We start from the raw sequence: 24,029 nt of genomic DNA, 5'->3' as shown, positions 1-24,029 counted from the left end.
GCAAATGGACATCTGGGTTCTTTCCAGAATTTGGCTATTGTTTATAATGCTGCTATAAATATCAGAGTGCATGTGCCCCTTTGAATCAGTATTTTTGCATCCTTTAGGTAAATCCCTAGTAGTGCAATTGCTGGGTCATAGGGTAGTTCTATTTTTAACTTTTTGAGGAATCTCCATACTATTTTCCACAGTGGTTGTACCAATTTGCATTCCCATCAACAGTGTAAGAGGGTCCCCCTTTCTTCACATCCTCACCAATATATGTCATTTCCTGTGTTGTTAATTTTAGCCATTCTGACAGGTGTGAGGTGATATCTCATCACAGAATTGATTTGTATTTCTCTGGTGATGACTGATGTTGAGCATCTTTTCATGTGCCTGTTGGCCATCTGGATGTCTTCATTAGAAAAATGTCTATTCATGTCTCTGCCCATTTCTTAACTGGATTATTTGGTTTTTGGGTGTTGAGTTTGATAAGTTCTTTATAGATTTTGGACACTAACCATTTATCAGATATGTCATTTGCAAATATCTTCTCCCATTCTGCAGTCTGCCTTTTAGTTTTGTTGATTGTTTCCTTTGCTGTACAGAAGCTTTTTATCTTGATGAAGTCCCGATAGTTCATTTTTGCTTTTGTTTCCCTTGCCTCCAGTGACGTGTCTAGTAAGAAGTTGCTCCAGCCAAGGTCAAAGAGGTTGCTGATTGTGTTCTCCTCTAGGATTTTGAGGGTTTCCTGTGTCATAGTTAAGTCTTTCTAACATATGGTACTGGATCAATTGGGTATCTGTATGAAAAACAATGTCATCCTCAACATCTACCTCACTCCTTACACAACAATTAATTCAAGAAAGATGGATCACAGGCCTAAATGTAAATAGCAGAACCATATAGTGTCGGAAGAAAACATAGAAAAATATCTTTGCAATCTTCAGGTAGGAAAAAATCTTAGGATGCTTATAAAAAGCGCTAACTAATAAAGGATAAACTGACATATTAGAATTAGACTCAGGCCGATTGTATTTTCCAAAAATGGCTAGAGCAATATTCCAGTCCCACATGGTCTTCTAAAACATTGCCACTTCCCCACCAAGAAGTGGAGTCAATTAACCAGGATGAGTTTGTAACTTCTCCAACTTTTAGAATAAAGCAGAAATGATTCTATATTTCTTCTGAAGTTAGGTTGGAAAAAGTAAATAGCTTCCATCTTCCAAAAAGTAAACATACTCTCTTTCTTAAGATGCTCTTACCTCTGGAACCCAGCAACATGAAGAGGTCATGGTATGCATTCTTGTCAACAGCTCCATCTAAAGTCTAAGCTGATATTATCAAGGGCCAGATATATGAGTTATCAAGCCTTCAGATGATTTCAGCCCCCAGCCGGTAAGTCACCTCAGCTGACATCAAAGGGAGCAGAGACAAGTTATTCCTAATGAGTCCTACCAAAATTATAGATTTGTGAGCAAAATAAATATTGTCATTAAGTAAAGAAACTGGAGGATAATTTGTTATGTAGATGATTCTGGATATCAGAAGACACCATTAAGAAAATGTATAGGCTAAGGGCACCTGGGTGGCTCAGTCAGTTAAGCGTCCAACTCTTGATTCTGGCTCAGGTCATGATCTCATGGTTGGTGAGATCGAGCCCCAAGTTGTCAGGCTCTGTGCTGACAGTGAAGAGCATTCTTGGAATTCTCTCTCCCTCTCTCTCTGCCCTCCCTTGTACTCTCTCTCTCTCTCTCTCTCTAAGAATAAATAAATAAACTTTAAAAAAAGAAAATGTATGGGCTAGCCACAGACTGGGGAAAAATATGTATATATAACAATATGTATGTACATAACTATGTATATATTTACATATATACATAGTTATGTATAATGTGTATCTAGCATATATAAAGAATACCTACAAATCAAACGTCTAAAAACCAGCAGCCTTATTTTTTTAATAGCCAAAAGACATCTCTCAAAATTAGATACAGTCAATTAAACACAAAAGGTATTCAACATCATCTTGTAATTTCACACCTATTAGCATGATTAAAATAAAAAGTACTGACAATGCCAAATGTTGGAGACAGTATGAAACAAGTAAAACAAGTGAAGCAAGTAAAACATTCACATATTACTTAGTATAAGTGTGAAATGGTATGATCACTTTGGAGAACTGTTTGGCTGTTTCCTATAAAGTTAAATACACATCTACCCTATGACCCAGTAATTTCACTACTATGTATTTATATAAGAGAAATGAAAACATGCTTCCGCAAAAAGACTTGTACAAGAGTGTTAATATCATCTTCATTCATAATAGTAAAAAATAGGAAACCCAAATATTCATCAATAGGAGGATAGAAAAATTGTGGCACATCTATACAATGGGATATAACTTAACGGTATAAAGAATGAACTATTGATAATGCAATGATATGGGTGAATCTTGAAAATATTCTTTTAAGTGAAAGAAGCCAAACACATCTATATAATTCCACTTAGATGAAGTTAAAACTGATCTAATATGACAAATTAGAAAGTGGTTGCCTCTGGAGAATCAGGGAATTGACACTAGAAGGAGTACAAGAGAAACTTTTGGGATATCCTATATCTTTTTTCATTACACAACCATATACAATGGTTAATATTCATTGACCTGAACACTGTACCCTGCGTATTTTCTTGAATATAAATTATACTCAATACTCAATTAAAAATTACATAGAGATGCTTCTCTAAACTCTGTAACACATTGTTTCTAACAAAGAAGACTAAGGCATTGCCCTGGCCCACCGCTCCCCCTAATTCCCCACAATAGAGCAGTATATTGGCAGAACACTGGGGAGAGCAGCAAGACACACGACAAATATCCAAGGTCCACCAGCAAGTACAAGTTTGTTTACATACTGCCTCTCACAGCATCCCAGGAGTACAAGTATAAGTAGGAAATTGTGCAGGGGAGCCCAAGGTCATGAGTTTTACAGGTAGGAGTAATGAGCCAAACAAATGTGTGACTTCATTCATACCTGCAGGTTGGTGAGTCAAGTTACATCAGAGAACTGAAAGATGAGCAATCTCATCGGAGTGAAAAGCTTTAAAATTTCACTCCACTGAGATTGCTCACCTTACTGTATTTCCCAAGCTACTATCTTCCCACACCTCACAAACTACCTCTTCTACTCACTGATGGGTTCTGAATCTCATACCTACCATGTCTTGCATAAATACGTACAATTATTTTCCAAATGTAGATTTTCCAAAATGTATGCAGACACTGATTATTCAAATACAGATTAAATTAAAGGCATTACTGAGTCCTCTATATCTTCTCAAACAGTAAATGTTAAAAGCAGAACTTCTATTGAGGCTGTCAATTATCTTAACAAATAATTTTAAGGGGGGGGGGGCGGTCTTATACTTGAATACATACTTGGAGTTATACAGACCTAAATTCAAATTCTGGTTTTGCAACTTCCTAGCTGTGTGACCTTGATAAAATTATTTTGTTTCTATGACCTGCGGTTTCCCATTTGAAGAGAAAGAGATAATGATAGTCCCTACCTCATAGGGCCATTAAGGGGATTAAATGATGATATCAAAGCTTTAACACAGTGCATAACACATAATATGTGCTCAGTAAATATTAGCATTCTTCAACAGAAACTATAAGGTATACTTTAAAAAGTCCAGGACTTGGAGTCTAAAGACCTAGTTCTGCTCCTAACTCCCCACTTCTCTTTGTGATTTAAGCATGTTCCTTTAACTCTCTGGGCCTCTGTTTCCTTACATGTAAAATGAAAAAATTGAATCTAGTATTGGTGACTTCCCACCACCACTGAACATCTTCTCCTCCAACCTGGCAGCAGATGTCCAAGGATCCAAAAGTTTATTATACCATCTATAAAATGAAATCGAAATTGCAGTAATATGCCAAAGAACAGTAGGGCTGGGGTAAGTATGGCTGCCACTTCCTGCCAGTGGAGAGATAAGAGAGAGTAGATAGATCCAGAAAAACATCTGGTAAGTAGAGAGCCTTGAGCATTGAGCTAAGAATGGTCTCTCCTCTCAGGACTAGCAAATGGGTCAAAAGTTTCTTTTTGCAAATCCAAGAAAAGAGGACCTTTGGGATGGGAAAGGAATGGGTCTTTCCAGTCTTCTTCTTCTTTCCATTCCCATTACTGCCACCTAAGTCAGAGAGACCTTCAGTGTCTTGCCTTGGGACTATAGAGAAAGCTTCCTTACCTACCATTGTGCCTCAAGCAATCCTTTCTCCTTTCTATGCTAAATTACACAACAGAGCTGTCCTTCCAATGCACAGTATTGTCATGCTCTCTCCTGCTCAAAGTCCTTCAGTGATGCCCACTGATATTGGACTCAGCTTTCTTCCACCAAGAATGCTTTCTAAATTCTACTAATCCTTGAAGGCCCAGCTCAATTCCTACTGCTTCCAGGAAGCTTCTCCTCATGCGTTCTTGGATGGAATAGAGAATGCTCACTCACTGGAAAATCTCAAGAAGAATAACTCAAGCACATGTTCATAAATCTGTATTAATTCCCAATTTTCTATTAAAGTTTAAATAGATACCTCAGGGGTGCATGGGTGGCTCAGTTGGCTAAGCATCCAGCTCTTGGTTTCAGCTCAGGTCACAATCTCATGGTTTTGTGAGTTCAAGCCCCGTGTCAGGCTCTGTGCTGGCAGCACAGAGACTGCTTAAGATTCTCACTTGCCCTCTCTCTGCCCCTCCCCCACTCATGCTGTTTGTCTCTCTCAAAATAAATAAATAAACTTAAAAAAAGGAGAGACAGAGAAATACCTCAGACTGGCACTCCATATAGTCAACAACATGATCCCTATCCAGATTTCCATGCCACTATTCCACCATGGTGGCCCAATCTCCAGTCAGTCTTGAATATTTCCTAAACATTGCATTCTCTCCACCTGGCATTCCTGCTCTGATTGTCAACATGTCACCCATCCTTTGAGAGTTATTTCAAACACTGTTGCTTTCTTCTTTCTTACTTTCTGTTTAACTCTACTGCTTTCCCTAATTCTACCCTCCTTCTAAGCCCCTTATCACTTTGTTTTTTACCCTAAAACTCTTAAAATCTCCTTGGCATCTCAGTTAAAGGTGCACTTGAAGAACGTAAAGTCATTGAGGATGGAGACTGACCTCTTTATGCATTGTGATCCCTGGATTGGCACTGTCCATGTATGGTACAGGGCTTAGGAAGGGACACTGGAAGTTCTGTGTCTTGTGACTATAGAAGACCTGATAGCATTGAGTGGAAAGTCAGGCACAATGACACCTAGAGCCCCTTCCAGTTTTAATCTCCAGAAGCTTAAGAAGTCTCTAAGAAATCCCCTCAACTCTTTTTTCTGAATTCCTTTTGCTACTAGTCACCCAATTCAGCATGTTCTTGATTGGTAGTATTGTTGTTTATACTTAATTTTTTACAAAGATGATACACTCACAGAGTTCAAAAAATTTTTGTAATGAAAATATACAAATGACAACATCTCACCCCCTAGTTCTTATCACATGACTGACTGCTCAATTAACCACTTTTACTAGCTTTTTGTATCCTTTCAGATTTTCTTTTATGCAAATATAAATGTATGTTCTTCTATTTTATCACACAAACAGGAGCTTGCATTCAGTTGCTTTTGCAATTACTTTAGGGGTTAAATTTGCCTTGCCAGCTGCAGTGAAATTGCTGTGTGAGGTATGAACCTCAAAGCTCCTTCATGCCCTACTACGCCTAGCTCAAGGCTGGGCACACACAAATGCTTAAATAAGTACTTTTTGGTCAGCTGCCCTTCCACAACTTTCTCTGCCCTGCCTGGAGCTGAGAACACGTGCCCCACCTACAGTTCCAATGTGTGAAGAGAGGCCCTGCACTCTCACTTCCTCTGACACATTTTTAGAGAATGATCTGATTCCCAGAGATCAGTCCAAGTTTCAATCTGTGGTACACCAAGCCTTTGCCACCTTTCAATTTGGTGGAAGAGAAAGCATGATAGACAGAGAGTCAGGAGACCTGGAGTTAGCTGCAGCTTTGTCCCCAAGTAGCTATGCACGTCTGGTGAAGTCATGTGCTCTCTCTAGTCCTCATTCTTCAAAGAACCTTCCTTCCAGCATCAGTGCAGCCCTTGGTCAGGGTCTTCCAGCCTCAACTCTTCAGACATCATGTGCTATGGACATGAGGGTGTGTTTGGACCCAAGAGTCCATGGGAGGCACCTGGAGAACTTGCTTGGACCTGTGTCTGCTGCCCTGCTGATCCTGGCCGTGATGACACAGCCCTTGCTGCAGTCATGAGACTGAGTGTGAGCCTCTCAGGGCAACAGTTCTCTCCCTGGCACCACAGGCAACTTTCTACACAAGACAAAACTGAACTTTTCCTGGTAAAGCAAGACAGGCCTAACTAAGGGCTCCACATTAGTCCAAATCTGAACCCCAAAGAGCCTAAGGGCACATCTGGGGAGGCCTGGTCACCCATCCACACGACCTTCAAGGCCAGTATCCTTTTCACCCACACCCTCTGAGCAGGTGGCACCAGAATGGGGAACTGTGTGGTTCCTGAGAGCCTTTGCTGGGGAATTCCTCTCAATTCCTCTCTGCTCCACTGCCCTCCCCACCTGCCTCCATCTGCCTTTAGGGACAGGAACAGGCTGACCTGGAAGGGACATCCAAGGCCATCTGGCTCCCCCTCTCAGTATACAGATTCAGAAACTGAGTCCAGAGAGAGGAAGTCACTCACCCGGGGCACACAGCTGCCTGAAGGAGACAGCCTTCAATGACAAATCACCCAACAAATGTCAGATAAGCCAGCCAGGACTCTCTCCTGCCTTCCGGAGGCCTCATCCACACATCCACAGTGAGGCAGGTGCCATACCAAGGCTGTCCTCTCGAGCAACAGGGTGGGAAAAGTGCCTCAGAGGACGCGGCCAGGCACACACTTCTCATGGTTTCCTGTTCTGGCAGGAACCCCGGTTGGTTGATTCGGTTCTCTATACTAGTGGCAAAGGATGCCTGCCTGCCTGTCTGCCTGCCTGCCTGCCTGCCTGCCTGCCTCTGGGGTATAATTTGGTTAAAATTTATCATAACAGTTGTGAACAGGACAGCCAGGGAGGAGAGCAAGGTAACAGTTTTGTCTTTAGCTGACCTGCCTCAAGGCTAAAATTGGGGCCTGAACTCAGACTGAAAAAGCTATCACTAGGATCCCTGCTCCTTATAGGGCTCATGATCATAGGGCTTACAGAATTTTCTCCATCTGTTGAGTTAGCCCCACTTCTCTCTGCCTGTCTAAAATCCCCTCTCTTTGAAAAGCAGCTCAGCCTCTTCCAAGAAACCTTCCCTGACTTCAAACCCCCCCTTAAGGTCTCTATCTTCTAAACCAGGCACCCAGGATGTGCCCTGGGTCACTCCCTAGAATGTGTGTATATCCACAATCATGTAACCAATGTCTGGTAGTCTTCCAAGAGAAGGCTGACGTTCTATTTCTTTAGTGTCCTCCACAGGCCCTAGCCCAGCACAACACGCAAAACGTACACACTAGCAAATTGCTGGTCAATCAATTCCAGTTCTTCCCATTGAAGGAAAGTGAAACCAGTCCATATGCCACAACCCAGCAGCCCAGGTGGTTCCACAGGGACAGGAGCGTGCAGTGGAAGGTGACCCCAAAAGATGAGATCCTGGGGTCAGCCTTGGGACCCATTTTCATGGGCTCTACATCACCTCAGGGACCAGACTCAGGGCACCAGGACCTGTGAATCCCACTTGTCCCTTCCAGTTGTCACAACACACACACACACACACACACACACACGATGTCCTTGCATTTTCTCTCCTCTGCTACCCCTGAAGTCTCTCTTCACCCAAGTCCGCCTCAGTGGACAAATTAGGACAGGTGTGATTGATCCCAGGACCCACATGGACTTGAGTAAAAGCCATGCCCCTGGTCTGCATGCGTTACCTGCCACCAAACTCTCCCTCAGGACCTCCTGCAGCTCTAGGAAAAGGCCAGGTGAGAGCCAGTCTCTACACCCATTCTGAGAGGGATCAGAGCAAGTAAAACCTGAAATAGAGAAATTTCAGCAATAAAAGCAAACACCACCACGTCGCTGGACCTCACAGAGGCCCCAGTCGACATTTAGAAAGACCCAACCATTTCCAGACCGTTCCGGTCAATAATAATCTGGGGATGACCTTAATGCTTGATTTCCCTTTCCTCATGATTTGTGGCTTGTGGAGCTCAAGATCCTTGAGTCCAAAACAGTGTTTGTGCTCATTAGGCAATGTTGCAAGGCCAGGCAGCATCGGCTCTCTCCAGCCTGACCCTGCCTGGTCCCAGCCTGAGGTGGAGAAAACCTCCTGACGAAAGGTAAGGGTCTCATGGTGACATTCATTCAGCCACATTCCACGTGTGATATCCCTGAGTAGTAGGTAAGCCAGTAAATCCATTATTTATGACATGAAATTGCATGCACAGTGCGATGCAGATATGTTAGCATCACCAGGAGAAACTTAACTTTTCTACGTCCTTGTTTTGAGAGGTACAAATTTTACAACTCTGGCAGTGCGTCACCAAGCATTTCTTACATAGCTACTTCCATATGTGGTTCAAAGTGGTTGGTTATATTTAAACATAGAATTTCCCCTACCTGATTACACTGAACAAATTAAAAATGGCTCCATCATTTGCATCCAAGTTCTGGGTTTCTTACCATCACCCTCGCTTCCCTCTTGCAGCCTTGAAAATCAGACCTTAACCATGTTTGTGAAACAAAAACACAGGAGCCCATTTCCATTGCAGAACAGAAAGTCACAGTCAAGCACCTGCATTTCTTTCTTTGTTGGCTGGGGGTGGAGTGAGGAGGAAGTTCAAATAGGAATATTTCTATGCCCACGTTGCAGCTTCAAGTCAGAGATTGGGAGTTCCAACCTCTGTGGGAGCAGAGCACACACTTGCCCTTTCTGGGCTATGACATCCTGCTCTTAAAAACAGCTTCACCACCAGCATGCTTCAATACTGGCAGAGGTGAAGAACTAACCCAAGGGACTATAGCAAATATACTGGATTATCACAAGGTTTTTTTTTGCCTTGCTGAATGGTGCTGATCTGGAAATATAATCCCCTAACTTCCCGTGCCATGTTCCATGGAGCTGAAATTCTAAATTCAAGCCTATTTCAGGTGGTTGTAAAGATTCATTTGTCAAGGCAGAAGAACTGGACATATTGTAGCAATGTATTAGCTTTGTGTGTGACTTTAAAAATTTTAGACATAGGACAGGTGGACTTCCATTTCTACTCTTACTCTACTCTTCTCTTGGCAGTAGGTTGGCTTGTTATTTCCCAACACACACCCTCTGCTTCAGCCAGAACCACAGTCCCACTGACTCACTAGTTCATTCTTAAACTACGCCAGCCCCTCCTCCAGCCTTGTCCTTCTCTTCTTGTTCTGGAGAGAAAAATTGGAGGACTATTTGCCCATCCCATCACGTCTTCCAGGCCTCCTACAGCTCACTCCTCTCTGAAGCCTCTCCCAAACCTTTCACCCCTTGCAGTGCGACCTTCTCTGTGCTCCTCTAATGTTCCAGCTATGCCACAGCCTTGCCTGTGTAGAGACAGCTTTAATCACCTGGTGACTTATGCTAGCTTTTCTCTTCATCCTTGGAGACCTCCAGGGGGACCTCTCTCTTATGCATCTGTGCATTCCAAACAATGCCTAACTGTCTTGAGTTGAAAGCTAACAGTCAATAAATACCACTTTTCTGGAGGAAAAGTAGGCAGTTACAATCAAAAATTTAAATGCACTTGGCCTCTAACCTAGTGTCTTACTTCCAGGCATCTAACCTATAGGACTACTTGCTCACTTACACAAAGATGCATGTTTAAATGAGTTCATACATGGAGAGAGCTTAGAATAAAGCCCTGCCCACAGTGAGCATGCTTTTCAGGATTAATGATAGCTGTTGCTGCTGCTATTGTTAGGATGTTCCCTGCAATATCGTTTATTATAACAAAAATCTGGCAAGAGTGCAAATGGCCACAAACGGGAGAACCATTAAGTAAATGATGGTACATCAGTATAATTCTATACAGATCTTAAAAAGAATGTAGACCGATATGCACTGACACAGTGAAATGTCCATGTTTTCACTATTTACCAAAAAAAAAAAAAAAAAGCAAATTGTGGAACATGATTTTATTTTTTTAAGAACTAAATATATAATTGTGTGTGCATACATATTAAACACATTCATGGAGGCAGCATAAAGTCATAATTAAGAGCATAGTTTCAGATTCAGACTGCTTGGATATCAATCTGGCTTCATCTCATACTACCTATGTGATCTCAAGGAAATTATTTAACTTCTCAGTGCCTCAGTTTCCTCATCTGTCAAATGGAGAAAACACAACACCTGCCTCATAGGACTAATACATGGACTAAATGAGTTCATACATGTACAGCACTCAGAATAGGGCCAACACAATAGAAAGCCCCCCCAATAAAAGTTAGTTGTCAGTAGTATTATTCTCTGCAAAGAAAAAAGAAGGGATCAACGCCAAACTGTTAACAGGGGTTTCCTCTGGAGAGAGAAATTGGTGGAGACGAAACTTTCTTGTTTTTTTTACCACAAGCAGGTATAACTTACATAATACAAAGATGCCACCGACTTGCCAACAGGTTGTAGGTTTGGCTCATGAGGACAACCGCTACCTGAGATGCAGTGTGAGGGGTCAGGACACAGGGCCGCAAGCCGCTGCTTCCCCGTTTCTCAATCCTCATTCTAACTCCAACCCACAGCCAGAAAATAAAACATAAAAGATGTTATTGCCAGCTGCTGCCCCCCCACACACACACATTCTGCAACCCCACAAACGTGCTAAAAAATTGAGAACATCTGTTTGCCGGGGGGGGGGGGAGCATCAATTACTATTTTAAACGGGAAGAAAGGGAACAGGAAGTAAATTGGTGACCAATGTATTTTTATTCGTACATCTTGACTGCCAAGGTAGGATCTAGTACTGCTTTAATAATCATTTTTCTGTGGTAGGAGATGGGTCTAAGTACTACTTACTACTGATCCCTCCCCCTTGTAAAATACTATTCTTCCTAGACACCTTCCTGGCCAACCCCAGTCTGCAGCATCCTCTATCTCCCCCTCTTAGAGAAGGGCTTTGGCCTCCTACCCCTAGGACATTCTCATCCTGGTGGCACACATTGTGATTTAACATATGCACCCCTGACAGCCCAGGAACATTGAGGGCAGGAGTCTCTACCTTGGGTTTCATTTGTCTCCACCACTGCTTGGCACAACCTTGCCCTACTGGCCACACTGCAAAATCCAAACTCCTTAGCCCTACCCCAAGGCTTCTCCCTCCTGGCCCCACACTCCTTTTCCAGCCACATCTCCTACCACCCCCCAAGTGATCCCCTCTCTTTCTGGGGATGCAGTCAGGCTGGCCAAATCCATGTCTCCCAATTCACCTTTTGCTTTCCACTTCCTACTCCTGTGGCCATTGTTCCCCTTATATTCACCATCTTTGTGCTGTCAGCATCTCCTCCCTTGGTCTCTGCATACCCACATCTCACTATCCCTCAGGCCAGCTTTCATCACATCCTGGCACCTGACCAGGGCATAAGCATCTCTCTCCGCTCTGCACCCCTCACCTGGGCATGGCAAATAATCCAATATACATGGTCTACCCTCTGAATGAGTAGAGCTTGTCTCCTCAACCGGATGGCAAATTCCTGGAAGGCAGGACACCTATCAAGATTCCTTCCTTTTCTCATATTGGGCATGGAAAGAGTGGGGTGGAGGGAAGGTTGGGAATCGAGAGAGGGGGAGGTGGGAATCTTGCCCCAAAAAGCTAAAGTGAGAAGGTTCATTTAGTACTAAAATATCTATTGATAGCTTGCTAACTTCTCATGGCAAACTTTTCTTATTTGACTTTGTGTTCATTTTTCTAGCTAAAAAAGGAAAAAAATAAAAAGATTGTTAAAAATTAAATCCAAAACTTTCAGCTCTGATAAGATGAGTTGTCTCAAATGCCAATAATTCCACATGGCTTGTCTAAAATTAGAGAGAGAGAAGTGACCAGGATTTTTAATAGATTGGCTTTCATAGTAGATGCAAGATAGTCAAAATCTATTTAAATGACTTTCTTGGGGAATTGGAGCAGCAGGCAATGCATCAAATGCCAGAAGTCCATTTAAATATTATACTAAGGGAAGGGAATTCATTTGGTCAAGATGCTAAAATGAACAGGCAGGGACAGAAATGCCCTGGAGAAGTACTGGGTGTTTCATCTTGAATCCATTTGTAAAATAAACACATTTATTTACCAAGTTTAGTACTTCGACTATTTCCTGGACTCCTCAGTACATACACAAATCTAGACTGGGATGGCCAACTTGGAATTAAAAAGTGACCAAAACTACAAAATTAATTTGACACTCTTCAATTTCCTTGTTTAGAAACACAAGACAAATCCTAATCAATTGGAAGTTTATACAGTATTTCAGTCTACAACTTGGAAATTGTCACAGTGCACTGGCAAACAGCAGCCCCTTAGTGCCTCTAGCCCCAATGTGTTTGCGATGATGGTCCAGGCAGCAGCTGTTTATGAGCTTAAAATGCAAACATACTAACTCCTTTCTTCTGCAGGAAGAACTTGCATTCCCACCGACACCTACTGCTGTCTTACAGATGGGCTTAACTCTGAGATCTCAAACCTTCTACAGGAAACACACAGACACACACACCCTGCTCAGGCCCCACTCTGCCCAGACACTGTTTAAATTGCTTTTCCAGTAGGATCCCAGGAAAAGGTTCCATTTAACTACCACCTGCACATGGCCAGGATACGACTGGTTTGACAATCTATAGCCTCTCTGGTCCTGCAGGGGTCCTTGGGGTAACTCTACCCCCTGCCTGGTTAATGACCTCTTGTGGGCTCTGGATTGGGTGTTTGGTATTCTGAGTTTCCTGTAGGCAGCAGAGGCAGGAAGACCACACAATATCAGACATAACATCCCACACGATGAGGTGTGGCGCAACAGACCTACTATGTTGGCAGCTAGGGCTGGCTGGCGAGGATGTCGTTTAATGGCTCAGCAACTCACCAGCCAGTTTCATTACTGAATGCCTTCCTCCTCACCTCTGAGTACCGGAACTCCTGCAGGCAGGCCTGGTTCTTTCCGCAGCCCTCAAAGGTTACAGAAGCCCCGTTTTCCCTTGCACACTCTTTCAGCAATAGCCTACCCTGCTCTCCCCATATTGTCAACAGTTCATAGCTGAAGCCTCAGTGGAATATCCCATCCAATTTCCCATAAAATGAGACATGAAAATAAACACACATATTGTATGTTGGTTTACATTTCCTACACAGACCCAGCAGGGGCGACAGGAAAGACATTAAGGAAACTATTTCTAAAGCAATGGGCTACATTTTAGCAAGAATACTCTCACTGACCCTAAAAAGAAAGCCATTCAGAAGGCTAAAATCCCATATAATTCTTTGAAAACGTTCTTGAACATTCCCATTTTAATTTCCAAAATCAATACGGCTCGCTAGTATTCCATGTTCGATGACAACAATTCATATTGATGGGGAGGGAGGTATGAACATTTTTCTATTGAATGGAAAATTTGGTTATTTTTAAGGACATTATTCCAAGAGAGAAAAAGGTCTTAAGTCCACTGCACCTGACAGAGTATTGTTTTGTTCCTAGAAGGCTGGTTTCTCTTGACATCGCTGCCCTCATTAAAAAAGCATATCACGGTTGTCGCCTTTATCTTTTCAGTCATGCAGTTTCAAGACCCCAAACAGAATGTTATCATTTATTTTTCTTCTGAAGAAAGGAACGTTGCTTGCATGCATGCTCAACACCAAAAATTCAAGAGCACATTCCTGTCACACCTCTCCAGTTCAAAGCACCTGGCAAGTCTGAGTTAGTAAGATGTCTGAACTAGAAAACAGTAAAGGCTGTTTTAGATCTTTCAAGTAAATTCACTAACTAAATAATCATTCCTTGACATTAGCACATTAACATTGTATGTAAGTGGTGCTACTAAAGTGCTAGAAAACAGTTTGTTTGCAGATAAATGGTACCTCCTGCAGTCTCATCCACACTGCTAATCTGTTCAGCAAAGTCTTTCCTCACGGATCAGATCGTGCAAACAATCAGTACCAGGTGCCATGCCAGGGAAGGACACACGCAGTCCAATGCCACCGTGGGACACAAAGAATCTTCCCTCACGATGGGGCCATTTTATCCCACCTAAGAAGCTGGAAAGGAACAACAACAACAAAAAGGAGGCATGGTCCGTGATACCATTGCTTCTCTCAGTAATGGCCTTTCTTTGGTGGGCACAAAATGCTAGTCACACACTTTGGACATCAGGAAAAAGCTGATAGCATCTTCCACTAAACTTGCCTCCACTCCCTGTTCCACACTACCTGTCTTGCTGACTGATTCTTCCCTTCTCTCATTCCCACACTTCTCCCTGTGAGGAAAGAAGGGTAAAGGGTAAAGGGCCCGGTGCCCTTTCCAGTTTCTTCTACTCATGCTTCTCTCTCTTAGCACTCCCGTGCTGCTGAGCCTAGGGCCATTCAGTGAGTTGGCCAAGGTGGGTATCTTAGGTCCACTCTACTCTAGACTTACAGAGAAATTTCCTCTTCACCTGCTTTTCCTTAAGGGCCTCTGCTTTTTTTCATCTCAGAAGACAAGATTGAAAGTTCAAGCTCAGAGCATGGGGCTACAGACGCTAAGGTGACTAGCCTGCTTTTGGGCCAGGCCTTCAGCCAGAAGGGCTAACAGAGCCCTTGTGGCCCATGCTTGGTGTGGCAGATTTCAGCAAGAACAGGAGTTTTACATCAGAGCCTGGGGCCAAAGCCCTTTGGAAATCAATAGGACACCTTTGCCAAGAGTGCCCACTCTGCATATCTCCCTTGAGCCTGATCTATGATTTCATGTTTAGGATCCTGGTTAAATAGCTTTTCAACTCATCATAACTAATTTAATGGGTGAAGAAACCTCCAAGAGCTAGTAAGCAGAAATTTGGAACATAAGAAGCAGAGATAATCCACATACAAATGAGAAGCCCTCAAATGACTATGGATTGACTATATGCACATCCAGACATTATCATAAACCAAAAAGAGTCAAAATTAACCAAAGTTTTGCTTCTGACACTTGCATATAACACAACTACAAAAATCTAGCACCATTATTAGGAGTGACTGAATTTGACATTATGCATATAATAAGATCCATGCTCTAAACATATTAAAATTCACAGTCAGACAAATAAATCTTTCTCAGCTCTGATAAGAAATTCAGTAGGGCAATTGGTTCAAGGGTCATATGACTTCCCACGCTTCACTCAGAGAAGAGTGAAATCACAGTTGTGGGGACCCCAAGATGGAAGTTGACATAGAGAATCCCAAGCAAAAGGTTGAGGTTTTCTTATTTTATTTAAAATTAATGTAAATATTGTATTCAACTCCATAATGCAATAATAATCTTTCCATTAATTAACTTTTCCTCAAAAATTCCTAAGTACAATAAATGTTCCAGGAAAATCACCATGTCGATCCTACAGCCCCAAGGTTTACCCAGCATACCACCACCTCACCCACATACCCTGGTTTGAGGAGAACCAATGTAGAATTCTGAATCTTAGAAAGAGAATTGAAAACAATGTTTCCCAAAGCAGGGGAAGAACAAAGGATACAGATTATACTCTTTCCATACCCGTTTTCCAGAGCCACTGATAGAAAATGATTAAAGTATTACACTGGCTCGTCATGAGGTTTCACACTGAAATGTGTTCATTTGACGCATGAAAAGTTTTCTCCCCTGGGGACGGACCATCAGAACTTGGCTTAGAACATGCTCTGAGAACACCTTGAGAACTTCATATATATAAGCCGAGCTCCTTGATCCCTTAATGCACCTAAATTCTGATGAAGTCACTGAAGGTGTCAGAGCAAGACGCAAAATCCTCAAGAGGCTATGGTCAACTTAGCATTTCCAGTTCATGTGGAGACGTTAATTCCACTTATCAAAGAGAAGTACAAAAAGGCACTCATTATGAAAAGCAGAAACCCCAAATGAAGAATATTGTGGGTTGGTCTCAGCTGGGTTCCCCTGAATTTATTACCTTAGAAAGTACAACATAGATCCAAGACTTCTACCCAAGACAGCTGCTAGTGGGAAGCAGTATCTAGATCGAATCACCAGTATCCTGGTGGCCTCTTCACTGGGTACAAGCTGTGCAAACCCCCCAAGATGAATGAAGGAAGAATAATCATTTTGGGAAGCACATTAAGGAAATCATATACGTAAAGACAAGACAATTTAAAATTTTAATATTATTCTTATGTAATTTGATATGTGATGGGATTGAGACCCATCAGGAGGAAAAGACTGAGAGATATAGAAGAAAGACAAAGTAAGGAAGTCAGGGAGGAGAAGGAGCAGGGAATAACAAGAAGGGTGCAAAGCCTAGAAGACAGAGAACAGGAAGCATGGGAAGAGGCCAGATAGTGGGGATGGAGAAGAACAGCCACCAAAATCCTTTCTCAGGTGGCACATTTGTGCCATGTAGAGGAATATCTCTAATTTGTTATGTCTTTTCTTACTATTTCAGAACTCTGTCGCTTGGAGAGAGAACCTTCTCCTTTGAAAAGAGAAAATTTTAGTTATGACTTTAAGAGTTAACCAATTTTGTAAGAAAAAATAAGTGTGAGTTTGAAGCTTCAGGAGATGGACCTTAAATCTGACTTGTAGTTCAATCCACCTCCTTGAAATGAAACTGTAATTATTATATTTCCGTGGTCACATCTTCTGCCATGATTTAATTTAGGGGAAGAGCCTACAAAGGCATGATTATCCTAGGAAAAGTTATGGTCAATAGATTTACTGATTAGAATTAGAAACACTGTTTTCTCTACTTCACCCCAAATTCAGACATCAAAGTAACCTCTCTCTCTCGCTTGCTCACTCTCTCACACACACACACATACACATACGTTTGAGTCCATATACACTCCACGTCACCCTCTCTCACTCCATGTATTCATGCTGACAGAGAGTCCCGAAGTCTTTTTCACCTGTGCACCACCATCTTTGCTTCTTATAATCTTACAGCCATGTGTGTGACATATCAATTCAGTTCTCACTTGTCAGGTCAAAAACAAGGACAATACATAGGTTTAACTTAAAGAGTTATCAGAATTTCAGGACTCAAACAAAAGCTAAATTTGACTTAGAGGGTTTTTTCCCTCCAACTTCCTGGCAAAGGTACAATGAAATGGCTAAAATGTAGGTGCACTGTGGAGAACAGGTGCAAAGACCTGGAAAATCCTCTGCTCTTGAATAATTGAAAGCAGACTAGAGATCCTTCTGTTCTATGAACTCTCCACAATTGGAGAGTAAGCTCCCTGAAAAGGTCTGGGCATTGGTCAGAGAATTCCAAATAACAAGGGGAGAAATCCCTTGAAAGAAGAGCTCAATGAGAAATCTCCACCTGTGTAAGTTGTAAAAACACCAAAAACATGAAAATCTGCCTGCAAGTCCTGCACTCATTCACTTGAGCCCATTACATACATGCACTTGGACACAAAAAATAAAAATAGCCCTGCAGTCCCTTGAAAAACTTTCCTTAATCTTGATGTTGCTTTAAAGCCATCATAAATCACACAACCTGCCAATCTTGCCATGTTTTATAAACTGTGGGGAGAGGTAGAGCATTTCTGGCCCAACGATCTCCCAGTAACAAATGCCAGTTCTACAGCTGTGGTATTTCCTCAATACCACTCGACCTCTTAAACAAGGCTCTACAAATATATTAACTGTCATATTCTCAATTTCTTTTTCATAATGGGAAGCGATAACCTCTTATGACCAGCTGGAAGAAGCCCAGGGCAGTGACTGTTTAGGGACTGAGAAAAACACCCAATTGTGGTGGGCAAGGCTTTCCTGCCCTCCAATTACCATCTCTAACATTCCTATGGGTTCCCTGTTTCCTACAAGACCCCCCCAAGGTCACACCTACTGTCTCATCAGTGTCTCACTGCTCAATTCTGCCTCTGCAACTTGCTGCCATCCAAATGGGTGCCAAAAACAAGCCCCACCGGTGAGGGGTGGTGGGAGAGGACACACGTTGCCTGGCCTTTGAGATCAATCAAAAAGGCTGAACCCAGGCAAGCCCAGGGTCTGGCTTGCCTTCAGGAAATTCCGGGCTGTCTGCAGCAGCTGTGGTTCGAGTAGTACAACAAATTCACTTACTGAATGACAACAGCTTTATTGGCAAGCCAATTCAATTAAAGCCCCTGCATCCAACAAAGTCTCCGGCAGCCCTCTCTGCATAAAGAACATGGAATCATGCCTACATTTCCCTGAGTGCCCTCAGCCCTAGCTGTCCCTCTACATGAGAGGGAGAGGGATGAATGAATTAGACGCGGATGATGGTAATTAATGGCTGGCTGTCAGAGAGTCATTTTGGAGGCTCAGCCGTTGAAGGCTCTGTATTAAACACCGAATCCCAGCACAAACTGACCAGGACAGACTAGAACTCTCTTTCTAAATCGTAGGAGTGTCACAGGCACCTGGGGCAAGAAAGGAGGGGAAAGTAGGGGAAGGCAAAAGAGGGTTAGAAGGGAAATAGAGAAACAAAACATCAGGCTGCTGGCATTGATCAATGCTTTTTACACTATTGATATATAAATAATATGTTCATTTTTCATTTTTACAAAATATGTCCTTTAGGCTACCATTATGACAAACTTACTTCAGAGCTCTGACATGAGCTTATTAGTGGGGGCAGGTGGGGACGGCTGACTGTAGAGCTATAAACAAAACACACTTTCTTATAAAATATACATAGCAGATCATTTTTGCCTTCAGTAACGAAAATCAAATCAGAATTTTTGGATCCCTGGCACGGTATTGCCAACCAATCACTGAGCACTTGGAGAGAAGAGGGGGATGGAAGAGGAATATCAGAGGGGGCACTGACGGGAAAGCAAATGGTTAACAAACAAGCTCCAACGGGCTCATTTACATGGAGATGGGCAGCTCTCACTTTGCCTGTGGCCAATGCCACCAACAGAGCCAAGTGCAGGTTAACTACCTAGCAGGAGATAACCTGGGAAGATTGTGCTTAATTATTCCTGATAGTAACAGGCTACCATATGCATTGTTTGAGGCATAAACATAAGCCAGATACGGAGGCACCAAACTGATCCTTCTCCTACAATCCGAGTCTGGTGAAAAACCAGGCTCTTGGTTTGTTTCCTCTGTCTAAACCCTAGCCTTAGAGGTCACAGGGCCTAAACTCCTACCCTTGAGATGTGAGAAACTCTGTGACTATATGAAAATGAGTCTTTTGTCTTAGTCCCATGAAGAGAGGGGAGAATTCCGGGTGGGAAATTCCATTTAGAGAATTTGTTTCTCTGTTCATGGCAATCCTCCAGAATGTTTGCCTAGAACCTGACTTCAAAATTACCAAGTTCAGAGCAAATGTCAGCTCTACCAGAAGGCCTTCCCAGATTCTGTCGATTGCTCCCTCTGCTACACTCTTGCAGAACCCTGCTGGTGTCTCTAACATGGTCTTTAATTCATTTCTCTTTACTCTGTAGTCAGCTGTCCCCTTGTCTGCCTTCCCCAATAAACAAGGGCTTTCTGAGGGCCTGGTCTGGGCTTTGTATATAGCTGGCACTCAATAAATCTAAGTGGAATTGAACTGAGTGGCCCTTAGGAAATGCATATAATTTGGTAAAGGCTCGGTCTTGAAGAGTTATGTAGGGCCTTCTTGTGACCCTACAACCAATAGGATTTCACTGCTGTTTTCCTCACTGCAGCCACCAAATTGGTTGCCCACTTTAATTAGAACAGAGGCCAGATGTCTGGCCAGCTCTGCTAGAACCGGAAGAGCTAGCAAGCTGGTGGAGTTTCCCAGGTGGGGGCCTGAGAGACTGGCTTCATGTGGTTGGGTCACCTTCCCTTGCATACTTCCTTCCCTCTTGCTTGACTCCCCCTACCCCACCTCATCCTGAGGGCAGCTGTCCCTTTTATCAGCAAAAGCCCTTTGCTGACAACACATCTATCCAGCACAATGTTTCACCCCATCCAGTGATTCGGTTACCCAAGGCATTTGCATCCTTGATCACTACAACGGCATGAAACATTTGTGTTTGTAAAAAAGCCAGCAGAGGCAGAATATCCCTTTTCAGAAGGCTACCATCCACTAAGTAATGAAATCTAATATTTAAAGGGCATGACACCCCGTTCATACTAGATTTCATTAATCAATGTTTTCATGGAAAGGATAAATCCTTTATGCATGCCTTTTTCCTGATTTTTCCCCCATTTAAAAAAATGCAATGCTTATTTTTCTTCCCTGCTATTAGCTCACAGAGACCCACCAGCATGAACCCTACTTTCTTGCCTCCCAAAACTTACCCTTCCATATTCACACTGAGAGAATGAAGCTCAGTCAAGAAAACAGGTAGAGAGACAGAAAAAGTGTTCTAGTTAGTCTTAAACACGTTTCATTAAAGAAAACCTTTGCAACACTGAAAAAATGTCAAGAATGTCACTGTAATTACAAGCCTGTACTTGGCATGTGAGTGACCAATACATTCAGTGCCTTGGGAATATTAAACAAAGGATCACAGCCTTCATTTGGATACTCACTAAGGACGATAGTATTGACATTGAACATGACAAAAATGATATTGCTGGGGCGCCTGGGTGGCGCAGTCGGTTAAGTGTCCGACTTCAGCCAGATCATGATCTCACGGTCTGTGAAGTTCGAGCCCTGCGTCGGGCTCTGGGCTGATGGCTCAGAGCCTGGAGCCTGTTTCCGATTCTGTGTCTCCCTCTCTCTCTGCCCCTCGCCCGTTCATGCTCTGTCTCTCTCTGACCCAAAAATAAATAAACGTTGAAAAAAAAAATGATATTGCTTTACAGCCACAAAACCTACACCTTCAGGTGAAGTTCAGGTAAGTAGGATATCACTCACTGGTATTTTTCCCGAAGGATGTTGATCGAAGAATATGCTGATTTTTTTGTCACCCTTCCACATAGCTTCTTGTATGTCTGCATACAGCACTGAAATCACAATGAAGACCACCCCTAAAGTACTTAATCATGTTGCTAAGGACAGGAGAGTCCTAACAACACCCCAAGACCTCTGAATAAACCAGAGATACTTTTAAGGTGTCTAAGCACCTTTGATTGTGCTAATACCGTAATGCCACAAGTTCCCCTCAATTTATAGAATAGTGAAGACCCAACAAATTGTTAAATGATGCCCTATTTTCCACCTGTAATTGCTAAATAATGTCCCATTTTCCCATTAGCTTCAAATGCGATTCCCACTGTTGAGTTAATATCTTGAATCCTGAATGACACTTTTAAAAATGCAACAAATAACAAAAATATAGGAAAACAATAAGCATAAAGATGCCTATCACAATATGCTTTATAACAGTAGGAAACTGGAAGCAATCAAAATAACAATAGGTAAATGGGTAAGTAAATTATGATACACTACAATGGACCATCATACTGCCATTAGGAGGATAAAGACCATATAGCAACATGGAAAAATGTAAGTGACACATGTTAAGTGGGAAAGGGACTAGAAATTGTATTGCACTGTGGTTACAACTAGATAAAAGCATACTTATAAAAAAAGACTGTAAGGGAATAAATAAAGATAATAATTGTGTTAGGGATTACGAGTGATTATTTTCCCTTTACCCCTCAAACTATCAGTAATGCTATATGTCATTTATAATTTAAAAAAATAAATGGAAAACCCAGCAAATTTTTAAGAACTATTATTTTTTAAAAGTAGGTATAATTTTGAAGTGAAGAATAGTAATATGCAAAATATTTTAACCACATTAAACCCAAATTAAGATGTTCTACATGGAAATAGCAACCCTGGCAGGATGAACATTACCCCACATTACTGCTCCCACCACCAGAGCACATCTCAGAGAGCTCTTCCTTCTGCAGACTTTTCCATTAACTCAGATTAACAGTCCTCTTTCTAGATATTTTCATTCCATCTGAACAGTTCGTTTCAGTACAATCACTGGATGGGAGAAAGCAGCAGGAGATGAAACTGAGGGCTGGCATGTCAGAAGTGGGCTTAGCCATAGATGCTGGCATCCAGTTGGCTGGCTATTGGGTTGTCAGCTGCAGGGAGGCTGCTCATGAGTAGACACTGGGATGGCCCCACAGGAGAGATAAAGGGCTAGGGATATGAGCCTGGCAATTTAAAATAAACTGGAATCTTCTTGGCTCAGTCGACTAAGATCCCAGGATACTGAGACAACTTGCAGCCTTGGCCTTGGATTCACCAAGCATGATCTTTGAAGAATTCAGAAGAATGAAAATAAAAGCACCACTGGGAGGGGACAATCTTATTTTCTTCTTCCAAATGGTACCTGTCATTGTTGTAATGGATCATGCCCACTTCTTGACCCAAACTAGTGCCTTCTAGACCCCACAGAAAAGAGTATACCTAAAATTTATCTCATAGAGAGCTAGTAATAATCTATAGGCATTATCTACCAATAAATAAATTTCTAAATTATACAAGGAAAACTTGGACAACCATAAGTTTATCCAGCAAAATGTCTCACTCACTTGGCAACACTCTGCACTTCATATTAATTCATACAGGTCACACATTTCTGTATCACAAAGCCATCTTTTCTGTAGTCTTAGGTGAGTAGAACTTATGTTCCCATATAAGCTATAAATGCTAATCCTTTTTAAATACAATGGCCTCCCTTTAGGATTTGGCTTCTTGCCATGACATTTTGATGACTTTATCAACCCCAGTGTATTAAAATGTCCAAATTCAAGCTCATAAGCATAAACTATCTAATGTTGGTCCATGAGTCTTCTCTTAAGACTAGCTCTTTAAGCTGTTATAGCTACTTTTATATGCAACCTGAGTGTAAGACAATATCATATTCAGTTTGGAAGCCAGACCTTATAAAGTGTGAAATCTTTTAACACACCATAAGAGTGCACAAAACAATTATAATAAGTATTGCACGTATTTTAAAATGTGACTCTTTTACTGGCCTCCTTCTTCATCTCAGTGCTTCTGGTCTCACTTCTTTGGTCAATATATTAAGTCATTTCAGCCATGTTCTTCCCAGAAAAATGGAAGTAAGAATTTAGCTCTTCTTCTGAGCACAAGCCCTAGACAGCACCTGAATGAAGAGAGCTTCACAGAGGAGAACAAGAAGAGGCAACTCCCCAGAAGAATGATAAGTAAGAAGTAAGACAGTCCTCATACTTTTGTTTGGCATGAGCAGAGTTTAAGAACTTACATCAGTTCCTGAAACAAGCACGAGGAACATCTCACACCCCACACTAACCTGTGCCACCTGCTCACTGACTTCCCCTTTAGACTCTCAGGTTTTTGTAAGTTACTCCCTGAACAGCTTTTTAAATCTACAGTTAAATCAAGTGCCACCTCCCTACAAAACCTCACCCTCCCAGGTCAAGGCAAAAAGTTATTGCTGAAGGAGGTATCAAATTGGAAAGACAACTAGGACCCTTTAGCCTAGCGGTGGCCAACAAAGCACCAGAAGAGCTTGTGACCCAGCACCAAGACTCTGCTCAGGTGCAGGGGGACTGGAAGCCACCCAGAAACACACACACACACACACACACACACACACACACACACACACACACTGTAACTGGTGGCGCAAGCATGAGAAACAACAATGTAGGCCAATATCCTCTGAGGCTCAGAGAAGTTGCCCAAGACATATAACCCATTGGCAGCAGAGTTAAGAGCTTTATTCAGGTCTGTAGACTCTTGCCATATCCTGCTGCCCCAGGGAACTAAAGGAATAGTATTTACAAGTGGAAGCCAGGCAGGAGCACTACTCTCCTCAGTGGATACCAACTTGCATTATAAAACTTGTTGTTGGTCATAATTCCACCTTTAATGATCTTTGGCTAACCTTCCCCCATAGG

General features: G+C 42.2%; 1 long non-coding RNA gene across 1 annotated transcript in view; it reads right to left on the bottom strand.

Annotated features, from left to right (window-relative positions):
* The window catches only part of LOC147582501 (uncharacterized), a 36,158-nt gene extending 29,221 nt beyond the window's left edge, over positions 1-6,937 (bottom strand). Inside the window, exon 1 of the long non-coding RNA XR_015248731.1 lies at positions 6,752-6,937. This is a non-coding gene — a long non-coding RNA (uncharacterized LOC147582501). The remainder of the gene's footprint in view (positions 1-6,751) is intronic.
* Between the last annotated feature and the right edge of the window lie 17,092 nt (positions 6,938-24,029).

The sequence above is a fragment of the Puma concolor genome, chromosome A3, assembly GCF_028749965.1.
Source record: "Puma concolor isolate L17-30 chromosome A3, mPumCon1.1.hap2, whole genome shotgun sequence".
Lineage (NCBI taxonomy): Eukaryota > Metazoa > Chordata > Mammalia > Carnivora > Felidae > Puma > Puma concolor.
The sequence above is the reverse complement of the archived record's forward strand: the minus strand, read 5'-3'. Positions and strand labels throughout refer to the sequence as shown.